The sequence below is a fragment of the Mus caroli genome, unplaced genomic scaffold, assembly GCF_978045245.1.
Source record: "Mus caroli unplaced genomic scaffold, Mus_caroli_1 scaffold_2, whole genome shotgun sequence".
In the NCBI taxonomy this organism is placed as follows: Eukaryota; Metazoa; Chordata; class Mammalia; order Rodentia; family Muridae; genus Mus; species Mus caroli.
In genome coordinates this window covers 158784882-158791271 of record NW_028227257.1, presented here as the reverse complement: position 1 = coordinate 158791271, position 6390 = coordinate 158784882, and positions in this window count along the sequence as shown.

The window sequence follows — 6390 nt, the reverse complement described above, 5'->3', positions numbered from 1 at the left end:
TTCTGGAGGTACTGGTTAGTTCATATTGAAGTTCCTTATATGGAGCTTCAGTTTCCTTCAGCTCACTGGATATTTCTCTGGCTCCTTCATTGGGGACCTGTGCTCTGTCCAATGGATGTCTGTGAGCATGCATTTCTGTATTTGCCAGGCACTGGTAGAGTCTCTCAGGAGACAGCTATAGCAGGCTCCTGTCAGCAGGCTCTTGTTGGCATCTGCCTAGTGATTGGGTTTGGTGGTTGTTTATGGGGTGGATACTCTAGTGGAGCAGTCTCTGGATGGTTTTTCCTTCAGGCTCTGCTCAGAACTTTGTCTCTGTAACTACTTCCATGGGTATTCTGTTCCCCATTCTAAGAAGGAACAAAGTATCCACACTTTGGTCTTCCTTCTTCTTAAGTTTCATGTGTTTTGCAAATTGTATCTTGGGTTGTCTAACTTTCTGGGCTACTAATCCACTTATCAGTGAGTGTATATCATGTGTGTTCTTTTGTAATTAGGTTACACCTCACTTAGGATGATATCCCCCAGATTTATCCATTTGACTAAGAATTCCATAAATTCATTGTTTTTAATATATAAGTAGTACTCCATTGTGCAAACGCACCACATTTTCTGTATCCATTCCTCTGCTGAGGAACATCTGGGTTCTTTCCAGCTTCCTGCTATTATAAATAAGGCTGCTATGAACATAGTGGAGCACATGTCCTTATTACAAGTTGGAATATTTTCTGGGTATATGCCCAGGAGAGGTATTGCTGGATCTCCTGGTAGTACTATGTCCAATTTTCTGAGGAACCCCCAGACTGATTTCCAGAATGGTTGTACTAGTTTGCGGTCCCACCAGCAATGGAGGAGTGTCCCTCTTTCTCCAGCATCTTCTGTCACCTGAGTTTTTGATCTTAGCCATTCTGACTGGTATGAAGTGGAATCTCAGGGTTGTTTTGATTTGCATTTCCCTGATGACTAAGGATGTTGAACATTTTTTTCAGGTGCTTCTCAACCATTTATTATTCCCCAGTTGAGAATTCTTTGTTTATCTCTGTACCCCATTTTTAATAGGGTTATTTGATTTCTGGAGTCCAGCTTCTTGAGTTCTTTGTATATATTGGATATAAGTGCCCTATCTGATTTAGGGTTGGTAAAGATCCTTTCCCAATCTGTTGGTGGCCTTTTTGCCTTATTGACAGTGTCTTTTGCCTTACAGAAGCTTTGCAATTTTATGAGGTCCCATTTGTAGATTCTTGATCTTACAACACAAGACATTGCTGTTCTGTTCAGGAATTTTTCCCCTGTGCCCAGATCTTCAAGTCTTTCCCCACTTTCTCCTCTACAAGTTTTAGTGTTTCTGGTTTTACATGGAGGTCCTTGATACACTTAGACTTGGGCTTTGTACAAGGAGATAAGAATGGTTCAATTTGAATTCTTCTGCATACTGACCTCCAGTCGAGCCAGCAATATTTGTTGAAAATGCTATCTTTTTTCCACTGGATGGTTTTAGCTCCCTGGTCAAAGATCAAGTGACCATAGGTGTGTGGGTTCATTTCTAGGTCTTCAATTCTATTCCATTGATCTACCTGTCTGTCACTGTACTAGTATCATGCAGTTTTTAATCACAATTGCTTTGTAGTAAAGCTTTAAGGTCATGGATGGTGATGCCACTAGATGTTCTTTTATTGTTGAGAAGAGTTTTTGCTATTATAGGTTTTTAGTTATTCCAGATGAATTTCTGAATTGCCCTTTCTAACTCTGTAAAGAATTGAGTTGGGATTTTGATGGGGATTGCATTGAATCTGTAGATTGCTTTCGGCAAGATAGTCATTTTTATTATATTAATCCTGCCAATACATGACCATGCGAGATATTTTCATAATCTAAGATCTTCAATTTATTTCTTCTGAGACTGGAAGTTCTTAGCATACAGATCTTTCACTTGCTTAGTTAGAGTCATGGCAAGGTGTTTTATATTTTGTGACTATTGTGAAGGTCTTGTTTCCCTAATTTCTTTCTCAACCTGTTTATCCTTTGTGTAAAGAAAAGCCACTGATTTGTTTGAGTTAATTTTATATCCAGCTACTTCACTGAAGCTGTTTATCAGGTTTAAGAGTTCTCTGGTGGAATTTTGGAGATCACTTATGTATACTATCATATCATCTGCAAATAGTGACATTTTGACTTCCTCCTTTCCAATTTATATTCTTTTGATCACCTTTTGTTGTATAATTTCTGTGGTTAGAACTTCAAGTACTATATTGAATATGTAGGGAGAAAGCAGGCAGCCTTATCTAGTCTCTGATTTTAGTGGGATTTCTTCAAGTGCCTCTCCATTTAGTTTGATGTTGACTACTGGTTTGCTGTATATTGCTTTTATTATGCTTATGGGCCTTAAATTCCTGATCTCTCCAAGACTTTTATCATGAATGGGTGTTGGATTTTGTCAAATGCTTTCTCAGCATTTGACAAATCATCCAGTGAGATGATCGTGTGGTGTTTTTCTTTGAATTTGTTTATATAGTGGATTATATTGATGGATTCCAATGTATTAAGCCATCCCTGCATCCCTGGGATGAAGCCTACTTGATCATGATGGATGATAGTTTTGATGTGTTCTTGGATTTGGTTTGACAGGATTTTATTGAGTATTTTTGCATCGATATTCATAAGGGAAATTGGTCTGAAGTTCTCTTTCTTTGTTGGGTCCTTATGTAGTTTAGGTATCAGAGTAATTGTGGCTTCATAGAATGAATTGGGTAGAGTACCTTCTGTTTGTATTTTGTGGAATAGTTTGAAGAGTATTGGTATTAGGTCTTCTTTGAATTTCTGATAGAACTCTGCACTAAAACCCATCTGGTCCTGGGCTTTTTTTTTTGGTTGGGAGACTATTAATGACTATTTACTTAGGGGATATGGGACTGTTTATATCATTAATCTGATCCTGATTTAACTTTGTTACCTGGTATCTGTCTAGAAAATTGTCCATTTCATCCATGTTTTCCAGTTTTGTCGAGTGTAGACTTTTGTAGTAGGATCTGATGATTTTTTTGATTTCCTCAGATTCTGTTGTTATGGCTCCCTTTTCCTTTCTGATTTTGTTAATTAGGATACTGTCCCTGTTCCCTCTAGTGAGTCTAGCTAAGGGTTTATCTATTTTTCTGATTTTCTCAAAGTACCATCTCCTGGTTTGCTTGATTCTTTGTATAGTTCTTTTTGTTTCCACTTCGGGCATTTTCTTAACTGCTTATTGGTATAAAATAGACCAACCTACTTTGGGCAGCACTATCTCTTGGCACATAGGTCTGGACTGCATATGAACAGCAACCAAGTAAACCAGAGTTATCAAGCCAGTAAATGGTGTTCTTCTGATGTCTTTGCTTGGTTCTTAGCTCCAAGTTTCCATCTTGAGTTCCTGCCCTGATTTCCTTTGATGTTGGACTATAAGATAAAGCTGAAATAAATCCTTTCCTCATCAAGATGGTTTTGGTTGTTATGTTTCTCTCAGCAACAGAAATCAAATGAGAGCAATGTCTTAGCAGAGAAAATGGCTTTGTTGCACCATAGGAGACAGTTTGTATTTTCTAATATTCTTGGTCTATAGATGAGAAGCCTTTCTTCCTCTGGTCACAAATAGAAGCTTAAGGTAAAACAACTGAAGGACTACGACCCACAGTCACAGGGAGTCTGCTAGCTAGAGAGGACAATAAAAGGTGTGTTCTAGAAGTAGCCAAGGATACCAGGAAGCCAAATTCCATCAAGAAAAACTACCAAGGGACAAGGTTGCCAAGGAAGGCCATTGGGAAATTCTCTACAAAATGGATGAGAAAAACAAAAATAGGAACTGAACACTCATATATACTCACTTTTTTTTTTTTTTTTTTTTGGAGATGCAATGAAATAGGATTATGGGGATCCTGAACTTAGGTTCTACTTGCTCAGGTGTACATGTCAGTGCCATCATTTAGCAACTGGGTGAGCTCAGTGAGGTAATTTACTTTTTTATGTCTTGGATTGTTTCTTTTGCCCATATTATATTTATCCCCTTTCATTTCACTGATATACTGAAACTCATTTAGGTCATCCTAAACAGTCAAACAGCCTGTAATTGATCCAGGAATCAACTCTATGCCTTTTAACTAAATGTCTCAATGTTTATTGCTTGCCATAAAAGACTCCTAACAGAGACAGGCTTTTAATGGTGTCATGGAAAGCAGCAGGAAGAGAAAGATGAATGGGATGAACAAAAAAGAAGAAAGGAGAGGTGATACAACTGGAGCAGAAATGGGGGAAGTGTAATAAATTCAACATGTACAGAAGTGGTGGTTGGTGTTAAAGACATAATATTTATGTATCTTAGTGGTGAAGGAATGAACCTTGTGAATTACAGTATTTCTAATTTAAACAACAATTTCTAAGCTATAAAGGTTTTAATGAGTGTAATTTGTTCAATTTATGTTGACAGTACAAAGTAAGACATGGTGTTAGCCATTAAAAGATTTTTTTTGCTGATTTACAAATATATGATTCATTTTAACTGGAACATAATCAAGTCAAAGAAAAATAATGTTATTGAACTTATAATTCAGAAAAATATGCTTTCAATAAGCCCAATTTTGCCTATAGCTGCATTGATATCTGTACTTCAACTATAAAATCACTGTTACTGTTCTAAATTAAAGAGGTTGAAGAAAAATTACAAATAAATTCAATACTTGGTGTTGATTATATCTGAGATTTAAAAAAAACTCTAACTGATATTATTGGAACAAAGGATAAATATCTTTTCAAAAGTATTTCAAATATCATCAGATAATTTCATGATATTAATAAGTGTATTAATATTTTGGTTTGCTTATCAGTGAATTTGCTCTGTAAAGCTATTTGCCAAAAAACTTAAAACTAATGCTCCATGAATTTTACAGCTTCTATACTACTTTCAAATGACCCAGAAAAACAAAAAGAAATTAGACACATACACAGAAAGGCATAGATATGGAAAATGACAGTAATTGGTGGAGTCACATTGGTGATATGTAGATTTGATGGACATTTAAAAACCATTTTCCATCCGCTTCTATATTTTTTAACTGAAAGTAAGGAAATACATGATTTTGATATTTGTATATAGTACATTGTATGTTATAATAGAGAAGCATCCTGCAGCCAAAGATACTCTGCCTTCAGCAGAACATGGCAGGAAACTACTGAAGAAGGTAAAAAGCCTTATCTACCTCATCAACATAATTGATCTTTGCAGTTAAAGCAACTAAGACAAGCTACAGATAAAGTACAGAACAAGGACTGGATAACAACTGAGATGCAGTGTGATTGAAGTTATAGTGTCCCAAGAATCCAATGTGTAACAAGAAAGATCCTAAATAAATGCAGCCATTGGCAAGTATGAATGTTGAAATTCCACAGGGATTGTGCAAAGACAGGTCTTCTAAATCCAGTGCAAAGGGGGAGAGATGGATGAGCAGAACTAAGAAGCAAAAAAAGAAAAGAAAAAAAAAAAAGAAAACTAAAAAAGAAAGAAAAGATAGCATTTTATTAAGACTATATCCATCTAAAAGTATAGATGGTAACCACTGTTTATAACTTCTTTCAGAGACTTGGGGCTTCAGTTGCTCATTATTCTATATCTAGTCCATACCATTCTTGAAAAAGAGAAAGTTCTCACAAAGTCTTTGTGGATGGAAAAGACAAAGGAGTGAATATATCAACTAAGAGTTTGAAGACTAGATAAGACAAAGATTCAGTGTAAAACTTACTCCATTAAACAGGATTTGGGTTCAAAAGTGTCCTAAAAGACAATGAAGAAAGGTTTTGATGATGGGTCAGTGAGCTGGCTAGTTTTTTGTCAACTTGATGCAAGATAGGGTCATCTGGGAAGGGGAACCTTCAATTGAGAAAATGCCCTATCAGATTAACCTATGGACAAACTCTGAGGTTTGTCTTAGGCAGTTTCAGAAAGCAACATGAGCAAGCCATGCAGAGAGAGCCAGTAAGCAGCATTCTTCCACTGCCTCTGCTTCAATCCTTGCTTCTAGTTTCCTGCTATGAGTTCCATCCAAGAATCCTCATCTTAATGGACTACAGTGGTAAGCCAAAATAAATCAAGTTGTTTCTTATCAGGGTGTTTATTACAGCAATAGAAAGAAAATTAAGACAACAAACATCTAAAGTAATGCACAATCTTAGGTTTTGTGTCTCTGTAAAGATAGCACTTGAGAGCCGGGCGTGGTGGTGCACACCTTTAATCCCAGCACTCGGGAGGCAGAGGCAGGCGGATTTCTGAGTTCGAGGCCAGCCTGGTCTACAAAATGAGTTCCAGGACAGCCAGGGCTATACAGAGAAACCCTGTCTCGAAAAACCAAAAAAAAAAAAAAAAAAAAGATAGCA